Source organism: Papio anubis, chromosome 10 (genome assembly GCF_008728515.1).
Source record: "Papio anubis isolate 15944 chromosome 10, Panubis1.0, whole genome shotgun sequence".
Lineage (NCBI taxonomy): Eukaryota > Metazoa > Chordata > Mammalia > Primates > Cercopithecidae > Papio > Papio anubis.
This window is the reverse complement of record NC_044985.1, coordinates 31370640-31391841: the sequence shown is the minus strand read 5'-3', so window position 1 is coordinate 31391841 and position 21202 is coordinate 31370640. Positions and strand designations below refer to the sequence as shown.

The window sequence follows — 21202 nt, the reverse complement described above, 5'->3', positions numbered from 1 at the left end:
AACCGGGTTTCACCATGTTGGCCAGGCTGTTCTTGAACTCCTGACCTCAAGTGATCCTCCTGCCTTAGCCTCCCGAAGTGCTGGGATTACAGGCATGAACCACCATGCCTGGCCTTTAGAATGGTAAAAGATCATTAGATTCAACTTAAAGTCACCAGCTGCGTTTGACTCAAATATGCGGTCAACCTGTCCTTTGAAGCTTTGAAGCCAGACATTGACTTCTCCTAACTATGAACATCTTACAGGGCATCTTCTTCTAATTTAAAGCTATTTCATCTACATTGAAAATCTGTTGTAGCCACCCTTGTCATTGATCTTAGTTAGATCTTCTGAATAACCTGTTGCAGCTTCTCCATCAGTATTTGCTGCTTTACCCCTTACTTTTATGTTATAGAGATGACTTTTTTCCTTCAACCTCGTGAACAAACCTCTGCTAGCCTCAGACTTTTCTTCTGCAGTTTCCTCTCTCAGCCTTCATAGAATTGAAGACAGTTAGGGCTTTGCTCTGAATTAGGCTTTGGCTTAAGAGAATATTGTGGCTGGTTTGATCTTCTATCTAGACCACTCAGACTTTCTCCATATCAGCAGCAAAACTGCTTTGCCTTCTTATCATTCATGTGTTCACTGGAGTAGCACTTTTAATTTCCTTCAAGAACTTTTCCTTTGCATTCCAATTTGGCTAATTGGTACAAGAAGCCTAGCTTTTGGCCTGTCTCAGCTTTTGATATGCCGTCCTCAAAAATCAAAAATCATTTCTAGCTTTTGATGAAAGGTGAGAGACATGTGACTCTTTTTCACTTGAACACTTAGAGGTAATTGTAGTGTTAGTAACTGACCTAATTTTAATATCATTGTGTCTTTGGTAATAGGCCTTAGGAGAAGCAGAGAGATGAAAGAAAATCGTCAGTCCATGGAGAAGCCAGAACAGACACAACATTGATTGATTATGTTTGCCATCTTATGTGGGCACCGTTTGTGGTGCCCCCAAACAACTGCAAAGTAACAGCCAAGATCACTGATCACAAATAGCCGTAACAGATATGATAATAATCAATAAGTTTGAAATGTTGTAAGAATTACCAAAATGTGACACAGAGACATGAAAGTGAGTACATGCTGTTGGGAAAGTGGCACCCATAGACTTGCTTGCACAGGGTTGCCACAAATTAATGTGCAAAAAAATGCAGCACCTGTGAAGTGCAGGAAAGAGAAACACAATAAAACAAGATTTGCCTGTATTAATTAATTTCTTTGTTCTTTTTTGTCATTATAAAACCTATGTCATTGCTGGCCAGATATTCTGAGCACCTTGAGATGTAAATCATACATTTATTTTCTCTAAAGCAGGTTAACAAAACATTCAGTCACAAATCACCTTTTTAAAAGTTAATTCATTGCGCTAAAATTGACTGTAATTTTGTAATATTACAAATCATTTGCTAAACCATATTACTAGGTTTGTACACTATTTTTTTTTTTTTTGCCATGTGGGGATTGATAAGCATTAAGCTAAGGGTGGTGGTTTTCAGTGTCTATCTATCTTTCTTTATTTTTATATATACATATGTGTTCATATATTGCAAAGGTCTTTCTTAAGAGAAATAAAATGAAACCTGCATATGTGAAATAGCTAAAATATTGCTGATCGTATTGAACTGCATGCTCCCTTTGCCTCCTACCACTGCCACTTAATGGGTCCTAAGGTGCTGCCCCAGAACTCTTGGGGTCTCAAGAATATAGTTGAGATCCACTGGGCCAGCAGACAAAACATGAAGAAAAGCATTTGGATAATTCCTTGATACAGTATCCTCTGTCCTCCTCTCACATGTATTAATAGATAGGAAGTAACAGGGGTAGTAGTAAATGGGTTGAAAGGTAATTTATCTTTGTTTATCTGCTTGGGAATCATTCATATATTGCTCATAAACCAGAGATTTTGACTTTCTCTTCCCCATCCCATTTCTCTAGACATGTAGAGGATGGTGTTCTGTGATCATATTTGGTAGGACTGAATTAGATCATTGTATGGAGAAAACCAGAATGCACTTGCTTACAGAGTTCTGTGCTTCATCATCCTGTAGAATCAAAAGAAAAGATGGGAGACTAATATGGGCTCCCCAGTATTTTATTTTGCCACAAAAAAGGATACTTCAAAGAGCAATCATTAAAGGATACTTCAAAAAGCTTTGATACTTCATAAAGGAAAGGACACTATAACAGCACAATTTTGGAATACCATAATCTCAGAGTTGTTCAAGAGTCAACATTGGTGGCTACTTGAACAGAAGGAAGAATACTTTCTTTTTGGAATAAGACTTGGGATTCAACCCCAGCTCTGCTGTTATTACCTATGTAACACTAGCTAAGGTAATTAATCCTTCCGAGCCTCAACTGCAAGATGAAAACATGTATCTCACATGGTTGTTACAATGCCACCAATGAATAAATGCCACATTCCAATGGTATTTGGTACATAGTAGGTGCTCAATAAATATCCATTCTCTCCCTCTTGCACTGCATTCTTCCTTCCTCTTCTTCTTATGTTAGAGGATTGTTTTGATGTTCAAATAAGAAACTAATGAGAAAATGCTTGGTGAACCATAAAGCACTATTTAAATTTAAGGTTCATGGGACATACGGTGCTTTGTGTTAGGCATATGCATTTTCCTTTTTATAAGATGTGTAGAAAACTGGCACAATCACACTCAGGAAGCAAAATGTATTGCCTTTGTCTTATTTCTTGAGGGCTCACATGGTCTTTTTGGTGAAACTATACATAAAATATAGATGGTATTTTAGTAAGTACTGTCCATATAGTGCATATAGTGTTACTTTTGCGTGTTTTTAAAACAAAGAACATTAACCAGTCAACTCACAGATCTTCCTGTATGACAAACTAAGGTGTAGTTATAAAGTCCATTGGAGCTGTAAAGTGTTTGGAGTTATATTGCATTAAGTGCTATTGCATTCAATCTCACCAAGCTGTTAAGGTGTTTTATAATGGGATGTAAATATTTATGGTCTGTTTGAGAATAACCAAAGAAAAGTGCCTTTCATTATTTTAGTTCATATCCTATTAGCCAGGTAGATCTTTTAGTCTTTCAACGCTTTCATGGCTTGGGAAAGTGATGTCAACTTTGGGGCAATATGTGGTTGGGGAAAATAGTCTACTTTGTCACTGCGTCAAATTGCCTGGGAGCTGCTTTGCTGAAGGAGTGCCTGGGGAGCACATACTACATTTTCTCTGTATTCTTTTGGTACCAAGTAGAGCCTTAAGAATGCTTCTATAGATGTATAATGAATAATAATTGTCCTCAGCTAACAAAACACTCTAACATTCTGCAGGGAAACTGGCGAGTTTCACATTCTTAACCTGGTTTGATACCTCCCAGATAGTTTTAAGTTAAGAAAAAGTATTTCTGCTTTAAATTCCTTTCCTTTAAAGAAAACTTGAAAAACAATTGCATATGTTTCTTCAAGAATCAAATTCTATTTTTAGGACTCAGTCTTGGTTCTGATGTATTTGTATGTGTATCTCTAAGGCTATTGCAGCCATCAGAGGTAGTTCATGCAAACAAATTTAAGCTATTGCTCATCACTAAAACAAAGAGGAAAGTCTGGAAGACACACTTTTTATTAAGGAAATAAGAAAAGCTGATACTATTTTTATGATCACATACCGTACTTTACAACATCTAGTTATAGAAAACAGGAAAGGTTAAAGATTTAAAAAATAACGATTTAAAACCACTTTGTTCTCAGATCTGTCACTGTGGTTTTTGTCAGATAAGTTTAAATCCTGGTAATTGGTTTATGCCAAAGGACAGAGGACAGTCATTTCAAAGCTTTCCTGTTCACAGACTATTAAATTGCCAGATATAACACTCACAACAAAGTGACATATAATTTAGAAAGAATGTAATGCGTGCTTTTGATCAGAACAACAATAGCACACACAAAAAAACTAATAACAAGTATGGAAATGGCAGAAGCACTGAATTCAGTAATGGACACAAATAAAAAGCAACTGCTCGGCAAAAACAGCTGTGAATGGTCTATGTACCCCTCACATCCCCCCACCTCATAAAAAAGATATTCACATTTGGAAATATGGTTACAAATGTAAATCACTGATTGCTTGCAAGACCATGACGGCCCTGTAATACATATCAAATCAGTCCCTTTTAGAACTGTAAAAGGATTCTTTCAGATGTGAAGACTTGGGAGCAACTGTGAAACTGTCTTTATTCAGATCCTTTGAAATATAAAGCGGAGATTTTAGACCACCATGGATTTTAAGGCATGCCAACTGATGTTTATAACAACTTAGCCTTCGGTTTTTTCATATTTGATTTTATTCAATGTCTGCTATTGAGTATATTTAACTTTGATGTTTCCAACAGGAATTCATTGTCTTTAACTTTTATTCTATGTTTTAACAGGCAGGTAATGAAAAGAATGATTTGCATGTTGGATTTATACCTCAGGCTATCTACACAAAGAAGAGAGGTCTGAAGTTACTGTTGTGGTGGGATTTCCCTCCTTAATAATAAATTCTATCAGAAAGGTGGAGATATCATTAAGAATGAGGTTGGAAAGAAATTTTCAACATGACTTTGACAGATGAAAGCGTTGATTATTATTTATAAAAGATAACTTATTTAAAATATATGCTTTCTCAATTTAAAGAAGTTAAAAACTTAAAAGCAGAACTATTATTTCATGATTTAGACACTAGGGACTATGTAGAGAAATTACTTCATTTCCAACCAAGCAGACAAAACCTGGAAAACCCCAAAGAAAATTTTAAGGAAAATTAAGAGACAGTAAAGCTGATTAAAAACAGATATCACAGTAATTGGCTTAGAAAGAGCAAACTACAAAAATTAAGTCAATAAAGTTTCATTGTAAAATTTTACTGTTTTTAATTTACTGTTGACAGTTTTTTAGAGCTGAATTACTTAATTTGAACCTAATTAATTAATTCAATAAAAGTGGGATTAAAAAAAATTGTTGTTGTTTTCAAACCATGAACGAAACTCTGAAATTAGGTGAGTCTCTTCTACCAATTTGGAAATAGGCCAGTTTCATTATGTGAACTCTCATCCTCTCTTTAAATACATTTACTGCAAAGTTCCTAGCAATGTCTTGTCCAGGTCCAGGTGATAAACAATTTCACTAACAATAACAACAAAAATTCAATAAGCAATTTGCATTGTCATTTCTCTCACCTATCACACCACTTTCTAAACCATTTTTCACTTCTGAAATGCTCTCAGTTTGGACCAGTCTATAATATAAACATTCTATTTTCTATTCAGTTTTGTAACAGCTGTAATGAGGTATAATTTACATGCTATAAAATTCACTAGTATAATTCAGTAATTTTTAGTAAATTCACAGACCTGTGCAGCCATCAGCACAATCGAATGTTAAAACTCTATGCTTACATAGTTTTAATGATTTTTTTTTTTGTATATTCATTACCTGCCATGGATGAGATAAGAAGAGTTTTAATAACTGGATAAAGGAATAGGGGGAAAATGTCATAGGCAAAAAAGTTAGTGTTCATTTATTCATTCATTTGTCCATCCATCCATCCATCCATCGTCATTTAACAGATACTGTGTTCTTAGCATAGGCCAGGTATGGGGCTTAGTGCTTTTAATAGAAAGATTTTTTAGACATAATCTGGTGGGTGGACAAAAAATTTAGCCTTATTACTACCATGAACATGACAGTGCTATCGTAGGGTATTCACAGGGCAAGGTGGAATGCACAGGAGGTCAGAGCCGGCTTCCTGGAAGAAGGGCTTTTGAAGGGTGGGTGAGCAATAGCCAGCCAAAGAAGAGCAAGGCTGTGTCAGTGCTTACCATCTTACCACCCTGCACCTGTGTCTAAGCAGGTCGACCTGGGGCATTCAGCAGGCATAGCAGAGCCTGGAATCCAAGCCTGGGGAGGTGAAGGGAGTGGTGAGGCTGGAGGAGAAAACAGCGACCAGACCCGATGGACCCTGAGCAGGCTCTCAAGAAGTCTTTGTTCACATGCAAGGAAATTCAAATTACTTATTAGATTTTCCTGGTCTTGAGGATTTGAGAAATTGTACCCTGTAAGATTTAGCCTCCTTCAGGTTCATTGTATGAAAATATCTGAATATAACTGCAATTTTATGTGAGAAAATAGGGTTCTTCTTTTATCTTTCAAGATCAACACGTGATTATCTATTAACCCGACTTCCATATCATTTACATGTATAATAGTTCAAAGTTTTTGATTCCAAAAGAGAGAAGAAAATATTAATAGAGCAAAAGATTGAGAAAGAGAAAGGAGAGAAATACTGGTGGTATATGCTAATAAATTTAACGTAGAGAGAATTTCTGGCAATGATTTTCGATTTTAGTATTTAAGTTGATCCTAGTCATGATTCATTATTCCAGGATTCACTTCCAAAGTCAAGGGTCTGAGGAAGTTGAGGGAGGGTTCTCAGTGTGGATTCCAGGGCTACTAGACTAACACTTTGCTTACTGTGGGGCTAAATGTTCTTTGGATATTGACATTGCAGAGCTAATATCTGCTTGGACACATTGTGTGTTTCTCTGCATCTCTCATGGCCAAGAAGCCCACAGGAAAAGCCCCAGCATGTATGGCTTCAGCTGGCTGTGGATAATTAGGGTGTCTGCTTCGTGTGCTGCCCCACTGGGAAGACAGCTAGCTCAATCCATTGGTATGGATTGTTCTGCCAGTGTAACATGATCGTCAATTACTGCCCAGCCTGTTAAGCAGACTGTCCTCTCAAGATCACTGAAACACAACTGGAGTCCCTGACTAGTCCATCCTCTGCAAGAAATGTGAATGTCATCCCAGTCAGGTAAAACTCTTTAATCAGAAAATATATTTTGTTCCTTGCAGTTGGCTAACCTCCTGGTCAAATAAAATGAATATTTCCAATTGAGGTCCAAGAATAGTTTCAATAATAATTTTTCTTTTCAGAGAGAGCAAATTCTAAAAGTGGTTGGTTTTTTTCATTCTCTGAATCTACATACCAGGAAACCCTGTGGATGAAGGTGGAAAGGCTGATCCCTCTTATCTAGTCTGACACTAATAAAGCTGTTAACAAGGTTCAACTGAAGCAACAATGGATAAGAAGAGCAGAGCCAAATTCCTTAGATCAGCCCTATTAAGTTAGACAGATGTCAAGTTTAATCAATCTGGTGACCTTAAGGACTTTGGCAAATGCCCTTTTTTATATCTTAATGCTGTTTTCAGCTGTTGCATTAACTTGTTTTGCATAGAGGTAATTACCCTTCATAGATATTATGTAATCAGGGCAGTTTAAACTTATCTATCAGTTTTATTTATCTGTACCTTATAGTAGAAAATCTTCCTAGTGTATTAATTACTTTAAATTTAAGGGATTTAAAGAAATTAATTTCAGGGCAGTTTTTATTTATCTATTAGTTTTATTTATCTATACTTAATAATAGAAAAGCTTCTTGGTGTATTCATTTCTTTAAATTTAAGAATGAACATACAGGCTAGGCACAGTGGCTTATGCCTTTAATCTCAGCACTTCAGGAGGCCAAGGCAGGTGGATCACTTGAGCCCAGGAGATCAAGACTAGCCTGAGTGACATAGCGAGACCGTATTTCTACAAAATATTTTAAAACATAGCCAGGTGTGGTGGTCTGTGTCTGTAGCCCCAGCTACTTGGAAGGCTGAGATGGGAGGATCACTTGAAACTGGGAAATTGAGGTTGCAGTGAGTGGAGATCGCACCACTGTACTCCAGCCTTGGTGGCAGAGCGAGACCTTGACTCAAAAAGAGTAAAAGAAGAAAAAAGAGAGAGAATGAACATACAAGAATAAAAAAACAGAGCCCATAAAGCATATTGAAGATACCCAAGTATAGTTGGATAATATATATATTTATGGTTTGGAGAGAGTGAGAGTGACTTAAGGTATGCCTGTGATAATAAATAGGCCTTTTGCATGCATTTTTTGAATGAACTAGCACACTTCTTTCAACTGTCATTTAAAGATTTCACTGACAGCCGCCTCTCTCTAGTTGTTGTTTTCTCTAGTGGCCGATACCTAGAAATGTAACATTTCACAGTTAGGGAGTTGTTTCTTTGACCTGAGATTTTCCAGCACAAGTGATAATGAACTCAAAAAATTTCCATATGAATAGTTGGATATTTAACATAGCGTTTTGTAAAAGTAGATTCTCATGGGTAGAAGAGAGGGCATGCGGAATAATAGTAAGAGTTGAGTGGTGGAGTAGAAATGATAGGAAAAGATGGGCAAAGAAAGTGGAGCGGGGAGCCTGGGGGCTTTGAAAACTGACTTTACACTCTTGCCTGGGTTTTGAGCAGATCGTTAATTCTGTCAGTGAATATTCATTAAATACCTGCTCTATACTCAGTAGTGTGTTGAAAATTATCTGTCATTTTCCTTTTGGTTGGACTTTGTAGATTGTGGAGTAAAAGGAATTCAATGGAGGAGAATAATCTATAACAACTATTCTGCCTTTAGCTCCCTGGAGTGGGCCTTATGATGGTAGATTTCCATCTTGTCTTTATAGAAATAAGAAGATAAACACTTTATTGTCACTTCTAGTTAAAAGCTAACTATATTCAAACTGAAGTTGGATAAATGTAGGTTGTACTTCAGATTCTAGAGCACAAATGACACCCAAACTTTAGGCTGGGGGATTAAACGTCAGTTCCTCATCTGCTTACTGTAGGGCTAAATATTTTTGGATATTGACACAGCAGAGCTAATATCTGCTTGGACACATTGTGTGCTTCTCTGCATCTCTCATGGCCAAGAACCTCACAGAAAAAGCCCCAGTATGGTCTCAGCTGGCAGTGGATAATTAGGGTGTCTGCTTCGTGTGCTGGCCCCCTGGGAGGATAGCTAGCTCAATCCATTGGTATGGATTGTTCTGCCAGATGACTGTCATACCTTCCTCATGAGTGGTTGTGAGCATTACATATGACAAAAATGTATTTAACATACCTGGAATGTATTTAAAGTGCCTTACAAAAATTTATTAAAGGCACAGTGTCTGGAACAAATGAGGAAGTCCCTGTCGATTGTAGGAGGAGAAGCACAATGAGAGGAGATCCATCAGGAAATGAGCACCTGATCTAGCCAAGGGGTGAAGAGGTCCTAGTTATAGTGAAAGCTGTGGAAATGGGATTAAGTTACTTTTTAAAAGAATTACTTATTGTACAAACAATATTGCAGCAACAATATGAGAAATCAAAGTCAAGCAAAAATTACTGCAATACAATCATTTCTCAGATTCTAACAGTCCTTTAAAATTTACTCATGTTCTTATCTACTCCTTGTTTTACATGCACACATATGATGCAACTATAATACAGGCACAATTTTATATTCTCTGTTTTTTTCCCTTATGTAATTAAATTACTTGTTTACCTGATATTGGACACTAAGTTGTTTCTGGATCTTTCACCGTAATGAATCTTGTAGCAACAAAAATATTTGTGCTAGTAGTTTTGCTCATCTTTCAGCTGTTTCCTTAGAAGACATTTCTTGGATAGGAATAACTGGTGAGAGGATATGAACATTTTATGTCTTTAAGGGTATTGCCAAATGGCTTTCCAAAAAGGTTGTTCTGGTTTGTAGCAGCCTTGTTAGTGAATGGATAGATGCACAGTCCTCCTGACAACGTCATCGACAATGGTGACGCAATGTCATTATTTTTAATTTGTCCTGTAAAATAATAGATGTAAGGTGTCCTACAATCTGCAATTCTTGGATAGCTAGGAAGGTTGAATATTTCCTCATATTTGTTTCCTAATTGTATTCCCTCCAACATAACATTGTTTGTTCTGGCCTTTCCCCATTTTGGTGTTGGAGTACTTGAGGAGCAAAGAAGAGAAGAGAGCTCAGACCCTGCTCTTGGCACTTGAAATGCATCTTCTCACTTAATCTACATAGAACCTCAGAAGGTGGGTACTCGTACCTGCATCTTATAGATGAGGAGACTGGGTCTTGAGGAAATTAAATTTCATACCCAAAGTTGAATTGCTGATAAGTGGCAGTAGTTAGACATTTTTTCTTATCATTTTATATGAGTTTTTATGTAATATAAATATTAACTCTTTGGGGAAAATATTTTCAGCAAATATGGATGACAATCTGTTGTTTGCTTTTTTCTGAAATTATGCTATTTTTTGCTCTGCAGAAGCTTAAAAATTTCCCCTGAAATGATGGATTCTAGAGATACTGGAGTGGTGGATTGGGCCTCAGCTTCTGCCTTATTTCAGTACCAAGACCAGCTCAGGGAGGATCAAAAGAAGGCAAGAGACAGGGCTGTATGTGGATCATTTGCTAATGATTCTGTAATTGAAAACGTCTCCCAGCCTCTCTCAGGACTTCACATGGGATGGGAAAGTGTACCAGGAGCTTGAGAGGCTCTCTGTGGATGAGCTGCTCTCCTAAGCTACTTACTGGGTGGTCTTCCAGTGGTTGCTGTGTGGTCACTCTATTACTACTTTATCCACTCCTGCCAAAGAATATAAAGAGCCCCATGACAGGCCACAAGTAAGACTGCTGGCCCTCCCAGTAGGACCATCAAGGATATGTGGCTGGTATCCAGTAAAGACAAAGTCATAAGCTGTTGAGTTTAGTGCTAGTTTTATTCAGAAGAAGGACAGAATCTCACTGAAATGGGTCTCCATTGTAGCTATGTTGTTAGGAGCATGAGTTGGAAATTTCTCAATGGCCTGGCCTAGAATGGATGGTTTGGATCAGAATAGGGATGGCAGTGCCAGAGGAAGTGTTTTGGAGCACAGGAATTGTAAAGGTCTTCTCTTATGAGAGAAGGGCTACGATGTGTTACATGACTATTTGAAATACCTTAACACATCACCCAAGCTTGTCTGCCCTGTCATTCAACTGACTCTAACCCAGCTGTGGGGGGCACAATAACATCCCCCAGGTGTGTGCCTGCTGGGATGGGGAGATCCAGCAAACTCCCTGTCTATGAGGCTCAATCCAAAAATAATTAAGAGAAGCCTTTTCAACAGGGGAAAAGTGAACTCTGGAAAGTCAAACCAGCAGCCAAGATTGCCTGGGCTGTTAAATTCTGCCCAGCTCAGCTTTGCAGACACGGTGACAAAGTCTGAAAAAGCACTTTTGGCTTTTGCCATCATCACAACACAAGATATTGTTCACATCCTGTAAGAAATGGTGGCTGCTTCTTTCTCTCTCCCTGAAAAAATGACGACAGTTCTCTTATCTGAGGCACAGAATTCCCAGGGTCCCAAACATTCCGTTTCTCAGGTACTTCAAGGACCAGGGGCTTTTGAACAAGTGGCATCTGAGGATGAATACATTTTAGAAATGTTCCTCTCCCTTGTGTTTACGTTAACACTGATTGTACTGTCAGACTGGGCTCTGATCACAGAAAATCACAAAAGTACAGGGATACAAAAGTACAAGGACCTCATGCAGAAAGAGGTGGAAGAAGAAGTGTATGGGTGGTGGTTGATGATACCTTCCTACATTTGAGAATATACTAAGCTAATTGAAATAGTTACTACGTATTATAGGCAAATGATGGAGACCATTTGTAAAATATTTTTGTTAGTATTTTAAGGTTGAAACCTTAAGCTTGTAGATGAGGAAATTAGTAGGAAGCTGAATCAGCTGGAAGAGAATTCAGGAGGGATATTTGGGACACCCAGAAATCTGACACAGTTCCTGATATAAGCTGGTCTGTGAATCCTTGTGGTTATTTGGAGGGTGGCTGTCAGTTATGACACTCTCTGGACTCCCTGAAGGGATGAGAGCCTCCCCCAACAACACTGCTAATTATGTACCAATTATAACTTTGTCTTCTCATTCTGTCTCATAGAATGAATGGTCTCCATCATTTGCCCATAATATGTAGTCACTATTTCAGTTAGCTCAGTGTATTCTCAACTGCCTCTTTTTTAATGTGCATGTCAAAGTTTGTGTTTTCTCTCTGAGATTCATAGCTTCTTTGCAATATAAGCCTCATTTGCTTAGAGACTTTACATAGTGCCCTACCATGCAACTTGTACTTGGGGGCTCTCTTAACTACTTTTGATGATGGCAATAGTGACCACTGTTCAGCTGTCCCACTATCAAAAACCAGAACCCTCCATTCTTTGTGGGGCGAGCATCTCAAGGCCTGCACGTCACACTATGGGCTGATTGTAATCTTGGAGCTAGTTAATCCCAAACATTGTTCACTGCAAACTGCTCTCCTATTACTAAGATGTCCCTTTCATCTTACGACTTCCTTGCTTCCTGCATTCCTGTTATTTATAGTATCCCAGGAACAAACCACTCCCAAATTTCTCGAGAGGATTTACAGTTGCTACTTGCAATTCCTCACCCAGCTCATGTCTCCATCCCTTGCAGCCTGTGTTCTGCTATAACCCCTCTGCTGCTCTCCTGGAGGTGGATAGTGACACCTTTGCTCAGTCCAAGGGCCTATTTCTCAGTCCTTGGTTTTTTGACCAACTTATTTCTGTTGCCCACATTTAACCTGACTCTGGGCTTCTGGAACAGTGTATTTTCCCTACCTCCTTCTCTGACTGCTCCTTCATGGCTCTCTCTCTTTTCTTGTGCCACCAGAATATGGGTGATCCTCAAGCACTTGCTTCTCTCTAAGCATGCTGTCTCTTGGCAACCTGATGCAAAGCGATGGCTATGATTATCACCTCCCTTTGGGCAATGGCCGCACCTCTACCTCCAGCCCCAAATCCTTTAAGCTTCAGACTCACAAGCTCAACCTTTTGTTTGCTTTTTATCTGCATAATATGCTTAACACTTCAGACTCTGCATGCGTATCCCTGAACTCCCCTTTTCCCCAGCCTGTGCTCCTCCTAACATTACCATTTCTGTTGATTCTGCACTAACTCCCAGATACTTCAGAGGGGAAGCGTAAGGCAAGTCCTGTTTGAGCAAAGGCTCTTCAACCCTCATTTTTATTCCCGTTGTTATCACCATATTTTACCTCCTTTTTACATCTTGCCTGAGTTTTTGCAACAGCTTTCTTCTTAGATTTTTTTCAACTTTTATTTTTTACCCCAATGCTCTTGAGGCACACAGCACACTGTAACAATGGTTTGCAAAAGGAATTATTCTCAATTACCAGTAATGAGTGGTGTGGGAGGGGCATTTCCAATAGGAGCCATATCAAAATCTTTGGGATCAGGCTGTGCAATTTGAAAAAGCCCTACACGTGATTTGCATATGCCCCAGAGAAGACGCATACACCTCTCCCTCCCTGCTTCTACTACCTTGAACATCATTCTTCTAAAGGTTATGTGGTCACTTTTCACTCTTTCCGATTTGCTGCTGGCAGATTAATTTTCTCGATTCTCAATAAAGATTAAGATACAATTATTTCTCTCCTCCAAAGCCTTCCATGGTTCTCTACTGCCTACTAAAAATCCCAAACTTCTTAACCTTGCTTCCTTGATTAATCTTATCATTGTGACCTCTCAACTGTCTTCTATGCTTACCCTATATTACAGCCAAACAGGGATATCTGTGTACACCCCAGGCTACTTCATCTCACCACACCACTCTCAGTTTGAAATGTTCTCGCCCTTCACCTCTGCCTAGTGAAATCCCTCCCAGGTCCAGTATCGTTTCTACCAGGATATCTTCCTGTTCCTGGGGTTTGAAGCACCCCTGTCTTGTGAACTCCTACAGGACATTGTTTGCAGCTCTTGTTCAGCACTTCTGTTATACTTATTTGCAAAGTTGTCATTTCTCCCACATCAGAGTGTAAATTTCTGAAGAGCACAGACTCATTGCCAATTTTCAGTACCAGGACTTTAATAAATGGTATCTAGGCTACTTATAATGTAGAGTCCTTTAATTTTGTTCCATTCTTTATTTATAATGTACTCTTCTATTCAAGTAAAATATTTTGAAGTAGGTTGCCATACTGAACATAAACCAACACATTAAAATAAAGATTAAAAACCAGTATTAGAGATCATTTAGATGAGGGGTCAGTAAACTACAACCCATGGCCCAGTTCAACCCCCAACATGCTTTTACAAATAAAGTTTTATTGGAAAATGGTTATATTCATTTGTTCACATGTTGTCTATGGTTGCTTCCGTGCTATCGTGGTGAAGTTTAGTAGCTGTGACAGAGACCATAAGACTCGCAAAGCCTAAAATATTTATTATCTTGCTCTTTACAGGAGTTTACTAACCCCTGATTTAGATCAATGATTCTGAACTCGTGAGGTGAGAGAGGGCACAAAGGAATGAGTGGAATACAGGTGCTCAGGATAATCTAGGGTGAGAACCCAGCTTTGAATCCTCACTTTCAAATTGAACCAGTTACTGATGAGAATCTATCCTCTGTTCTCTCAAGGTGACATCTTTGCTCAACAGAAGAACCTTTTTGGGGGGGCCTTTAGTCACTTCTCGGTCAGTGTGCTATGGTTATAGTGAATCAGTGTCGCTGATGAGCCTGTACTGTATTCTACTACTGTGGTAGGGAAGAGAAGTTGGAAAAACTGATTTAGAAGGAAAGGGAACATAATTACGCCAGGAACTCTCAGTGAGCTAGTCATGGGAATTAAATAGTAAATTTAGTTCTTTGACTCCTAACTGCTAAAGAAAAAGCAAATATAACAAGTTATTAATATATAGCCCTCCTTGGCTAATACAAAATTGTATCCATTTGCTTAAAAAGGACAAACTTCTCAATGCTTACATCAAGGAGAAATTTGTTAAATTGTCTCTGAGAAACATAGTAGACATTATATCAGCTACAGTTTTGAAAACAATCTAGCCCATATATTGAAATGGCAAATTCCCATTATATTAAATTGCAATTCAGTAAGTAGGTTAGTATAGTTCAGGGACATTGGATTTTGATACCCTAACTTGCCATGGGAATAGGGCCTAGAAACCCAGAGAATCTGGTAGTTAATGTGTTCCTCCATTGGATCATTAATTGGCAGGCTTTGGCAGGCCCTGAATATGGGTCACTTAGGGGTAGAGATCCAATGGGTGCTGGACATGCAGGTTTTCTGGGTTGATGATTTATCCATAAGCAAGAGGCAGGCAGCAAAGCTGACATTTTGGTGTAACAACAGAGAAGCCTTGTGCGTTTTTGCTCGGCTGGCTGACCAGCTCGACTCTGCTTGCTGATGGGTGGTAGAGATGGGCACAGAGCAAGTTTATGTAACCCTGTGGGGGCAGTAAAATAACTGAATGAAGAGTAATGATGGCAGTAAATAGATCGTGAACCATCGCTTGAGTTTATATGATTATTACAAGCTACAAAAGTCATCGTTAAAAAGTTATTTTGGAGCTTAGAAAACTACAAATGATGTCACCCTAACTACCCACTCATTGTGCATATTTAATGAGATTATAGGTAGGTTTGATTTCAGAGAATTAACTTTTGGTACCTTTCTGCTAGGTCAGCAGAAAATAATGTAAATTATAATTATGCATGTGTATTATTTTTTATGTAAATAATTTTGAAGATAAGAATATCAAAGCTTATATTACACAGAAAATACCTATTTTGAAGTGGTATTTCCAATGGTTTATGGAAAGTTTTTTAAAGAGAATATTAAATTTGTGTTTTGTTTTCTTTTTTATACCTAGTGTACTCCAAGGCAGCAAAAATATTTGTCAGATATTGTATAAAAGAATAATTCTATTTTTAATTTTTTAATCTTCCAAAAAATTCTGAAAAAGGTGATGCTAGTAATTTAGTATTATTTTGGATCATTGCATGAAATGCTGGAGTTACAATCAGTAAAAGGATATATTAATAAAATAATTTTAGAAGTGATATTCATTTTAAAATATGATTAAGACATAATTTCTCAGCTGGGTGTGGTGGCTCATGCCTGTAATCCCAGCACTTACAGAGGCCGAGGTGGGCAGATCATTTGAGGTCAGGAGTTCAAGACCAACTTGACCTACATACTGAAACCCTATCTCTAATGAAATACAAAAATTAGCTGGGCATGGTGGTGGGCACCTGTAATCCCAGCTACTCGGGAAGCTGAGGCAGTAGAATCCCTTGAACCCGGGAGGCGGAGGTTGCAGTGAGCTGAGATTGCGCCACTGCACTCCAACCCTCCAACCTGGGTGACAGAGCAAGACTCCCTCTCAAAAACAACAACGACAACAAAAATTAAAAAACCAAACATAATTTCTCAGTCTAGCAGACCTATGTTAATCTTAATCACGTGATATTTATTCTCCCAAGCATGCTGAAGGCAGGGCTATCTCAGATTGCTTCTCTCTGGGATTTGCATGTTGTAACCTTTGGGACAAATTTACACACAGTGATAGCCAAAGACCAGGGTAGCTCTCTACACTTGGTACAGCTGTCCGTGGACATGAGCAAGAGGTGTTGCTGGTAAAGATGCTGGATTAGAGAGGATCTCAGGTCCTTCAGAAAGTATTCCAGAAGAAGGCATTGAAATCATGGAACATGAGAGCTCCATGTATGTTATTGCCCCTGAAGACCTTCCAGTGGGACAAGATGCAGAGGTGGAAGACAGTAATATTGATAATCTTGACCCTGTGTAGGCCTAGCTTAATGTGTGTTTGTCTTAGTTTTTAACAAAAAAGTTTAAAAGGTAAAAAAAAAAATTAATAGAAAAAGCTTATAGGATAAAGATCTAAAAAAAGAAAATACTTTTGTACAGCTGTGGAATGTACTTGCGTTTTAAGCTAAGGATTATTCCAAGAGTTTTAAAAATTTAAAGTTTATAACAGCTTAAAGTTTATAAAAAGTTATAGTAAGCTAAGGTTAACTTATTACTGGAGAAAGAAAAAATTTCAAAGATAAATTTAGTGCAGCATAATTATACAGTGTTTATAAAGTCTACTGTGGTGTACAGTAATGTCCTAGACCTTCACATTCACTCACCACTCACTCACTGACCCACCCAGAGCAACTTCCAGTCCTGCAAGCTCCATTTATGTTAAGTGCACCATATAGGAGTACCATTTTTTTAAATCTTGTATACCATATTTTTACTGTACGTTTTCTTTGTTTTGATATGCTTAGATACACAAGTACTTACCTTTGTATTACAATTGCCTACAGTATTCAGTACAGTAACTTGCTGTACAGGTTTGTAGCCTAGCAACAATAGGCTATATCATACAGCCTAGGTGTGTGCTAGGCCATACCATCTAAGTTGGTATAAGTACACTCTGTGATATTTGTGCAATGAGGAAATCACTTAATGTACATTTCTTAGAACATATTCCCATCATTAAGTGACACATGACTGTATAATTTGTGTGTAATGATGTAAGAGTTGAATGAAACTGTAGTCACCTAATACACATTATTGTGTTTTGTAGAAAGGTAATTGAGCACATTTCTCAATTACACATATAATAAGAATAGTATTAATTACTATTCTTCTTAGTATAATAATGTGATAAGTATTAATTACTATTCTTATTATAATACTTTTGAATCAATCATTTTTCTTCCAGGACTTCAACATTTTCCTAAATCCTTAGAAAGCAGCTAGAACTCAGGTATCCCACCTATAGTGTTAACTATATTTTAAGGAAAAAAGTCCATGGGAAAATCAACCTTGGTACATTTGTTGGTCCAGAAAATTCTTATGCAACACCGTCTGGTGTTCTGTACTGGCAGTGAAGATACAGTGATGAGCACAATGCAGTTTCTGCCCATATAGAACAAAGAGGCAAGGGAAGAGAGAATAAATGAACATTTGCGCTAACACATGGTGGCAAACAGTGGTGCATGCTATGGAGGAGATGTGAAGGGTACAACAGAAAAATATAATGGGTGTTTTAATTTAGATTGTGGACAGGCTCAGAGAAGCCTTCCTTATAGATGTGAATTTTGACTTGCAGCTTAAAGGATGAGTGGGAGTGAGCTGGATGAAATGCATTTCAGGACTTAGAACACACATATGAATGTCCTGGATGGACAAGGGAAAGAAGATTAGAGTAATAGAGAATGAGAATGGCTTAAGATAAGGACAAAGAGGTAGGAATTACCAGAGTATATAGAGCCTATTGGTGTGCAAAGGTTTTATTCTGAGTGCAATTAAGCATGATCAGAGGAACGTTTAAAAGCATACATCTGCTGGCTGGCACAATGGCAAGCACCTGTAGTCCTAGTTACTCAGGAGGCAAAGGCAAGGGGATCGCTTCAGCCCAGGAGTTTGAGGCTGGAGTGCACTATGATTGCGCCTGTGAATAGCCACTGCACTCCAGCCTAGGCAACAGAGTGAGACACCATCTCTAAAACAAGTTTTTTGTTTTTTTTTAAAGCATGCATCCTCATGTATAGAAAGGATTGGAGGTGAAAGTGAGAGATCAATTAGGATGTCATTATAGCTGGCCAGGTAATTTGGAAACTATTTCATGTATTTGGAATTTAAAGCAATAGGAATAAGTAAAAATGCCAAAACTGGGGACAGTGGCGGGAAGGTGCAGGGTACACTGCTAAGAAAGCCAAGATAAAGAAAGAAGCAAATGGTCACATGTGTTGGATGCTGCTGAAATACTGAGAATAACAGAGCATGAAAAAAGTCCCATTCAATCAAATCATGTGAATGATTTTTATCGAGGACGGTTTTTAGTGTGGGCAGATGCCTGATTGGAAATGATTGCAGAGAGCATGAAGGGTCAAGAAGTTGAGGCCAAATGTCTAATTTTTGAGATTCTTGGCTATACAGGATCCTTGAGGGAAAGGACAATAGCTGAAAGATGACATGGGGTCCATATTTTCCCCAGACTCCCACGTGAGAGATACTTAGTTATGCATATTTGAGTGATGGTGGAGAGGAACTTGAAGATTGATGATGCTGGAGAAAGATGGGCTTATTGACAGGGTTTCTGCAGAGTTGGAGAATTTGGGATCCTGGGTCTATGTGTAAGTTTTAGTCTTTGAAAGGAAAGAGACATTTCTTCATTGTAATTAGAGAGAAGGGGGCAAATGGCTACAGATATAGATTTTGGTGTTTAGAGGGTGTATTTAAATGCATGCTGTGCAATATTTATAGATAAATGCTCATGTTATGATCAAGATTCATAAACCCCAATGAAAAACAGGAAGACTCATGATGTGTAAATTAGAAGTAATTCTATGTAAACACCAGTTTGGATGTTCCCATTTTTGCGTCTCCTTCAAACAGAAATGTCTTTACATTAAAATAAATGCATCTTTTCTTGCATTTGTACTCCTATTGAGTGGTTTTCATACTGTTGCTTGTTCCACTTTTCTCTTTTGGCTCTGATCTGCAATGCATCAGTTTTCTATAATCCTACCAAATGGGAGAAAAATTACTCTCTGTACACAGACTTTCAGTGCTCATAAAGATATTCATTTGTAATATTAGAGCTGTCACATGCCTTCCCCTTCATCTAGCCATGCAATTTACCTCTACCTGTAGTTGTAAAAAGGAACAAACTTAATTTTACTCCCTACTTTTCTGACAGTTTTAAAGTTATATAAATGTAACTTTGCCTCCTCTAGCAGTTCCAAAATGTTGTCAGGCAGCCAATCTATCAAGAGTAATGAGATTGTCTTTGAAGTCAATGATTTTGTTTCATTCATTTCTGTAACAGCAAGGCAGCTGCAAAAGTATATCCTACATTTCAGATCCTATTGGGTACAGTCTTTCAAGATAGTTCTTGCTCCTCCTTCTCCTGTGCAGGTAGAGTGGGTCAGAGCAAAGCTACATTCTGGCATCCCGTTTTCTGCCTCAGCAGCATTCCACACACGGCTGGATTATTTTCTGTGCCTAAGCCTGTATTTTGCTTGTCTCCAGTTGTCTTATATATCATAATAATGATAATTACTAAGATTTATTTGAATAGCATTTTATAGGTTTAGTTTTCAAGACCCTTTCTCATGTGTTGCTCTTAACAGTCTTATGAGGGAGAACAACTAGTAATTATCAGTTATCCCTGTTTTCTGGGTGAAGCCACCAAGGCACAGAGAAATTAAAATGGTTTACCCAAAGCTACAGCCCTGTGACTGCTAGAGCTGTGACTTGCATTCAAATATTCTGACTCCGGGTCCCCTGTTTTTCTAGTTAGCATGACAGAAAGCACAGAAGCTTTGAAGTCAAATAGATCTAAGTTCAAATTCTGACTTGTACTCTCTGAGCCTCAGTTTTTCTGACCACAAAGCAGAAAAATAATACTGATTTATATGATTTTTCCCAAGGAACAAGTGAGATAATGTACATAATGTCCCCAGTAAAATGCAGGCATATATAGTAAGGCAAAATAATCTTTTATTATCATTATTAATAGTAATCAAATATAGATCACTCAGGGCCTAAGAAATCAACACAGGCCTGTAAGCATTTGCATCCCAGTATACCTCCTGGGAGGATTCTGATTCTCACCTCCCTTTGGTTATAGCCAGCACTCTGAGTCAGTTTCCCTGTGTGAAAATCAGGAGTAATTGGCGATAATTATATGTATGCTTTGGCATTTCATCGGAGATGAAATGATTCTGACCATTTTAAGCAAATGGTGGATCTCCTTCCAAGGCAGCCTAACCTCCCTGCTTGTCCCATCCCTTCATTCCCTCACTCTCTCCCTACTCTATGCTATCATTCTAAGCAGAAATGGAATCGAGGAGTTGACATTTTGCTCTGATCTCAGTAGAGATGTTTGATGCAGTAGACATTTGAGATTTTGACTTCCTGTCATTCCCCCTTCATGACAGCACACAATTTCTCTTGGGATGGTTAATCTCCTCCATGAGTGGTCTTGGTGGAAATGTTACTTGTGGTACTTGCTGTCCATTACAGAAGCTGAAGGGTCTGGACTTTTTCTCTCCCTATCTTCTAGGTACCTAGACTTGACCAATCTGTCACTTTGTGGGTGGGTGGGGGTCTTTGAATGCTGAACATGTGGCACTGGGACAGTTCACCATAGTAGGGCTGGGCTGCTCAGACTTGCTCTGTGCTGATGCCTACAGAGTCTGCCTCCCAGCCCTGTGGAGTGTATCCTTCCATTCTCAAGCCCCTCTTCATTTCTGCCAGCCCTCTTCTACCTTTCTAAATGGTTTCCTTTTGCTAAAGCTATCCAGAGTTTATTTCTCTTATTTGTAACTGAGGATCATAATTATGCTTTTCATAATTGGTAGAGGTCATCTGATCACTTTATAGCAGTGTTGTGGTTTAA

The 21202-nt window shown here is 38.3% G+C and overlaps 1 long non-coding RNA gene across 2 annotated transcripts in view; it reads left to right on the top strand.

Annotated features, from left to right (window-relative positions):
* The window catches only part of LOC108581278, an 87958-nt gene that overhangs the window by 57300 nt on the left and 9456 nt on the right, over positions 1-21202 (top strand). The window contains exon 3 of one of the 2 annotated variants that reach the window (XR_002516074.2): positions 870-7370. The exons of the other annotated variant lie outside the window; for it this stretch is intronic. This is a non-coding gene — a long non-coding RNA (uncharacterized LOC108581278). Of the gene's footprint in view, positions 1-869; positions 7371-21202 lie in introns of those variants that run through there. 2 annotated transcript variants of the gene reach the window in all.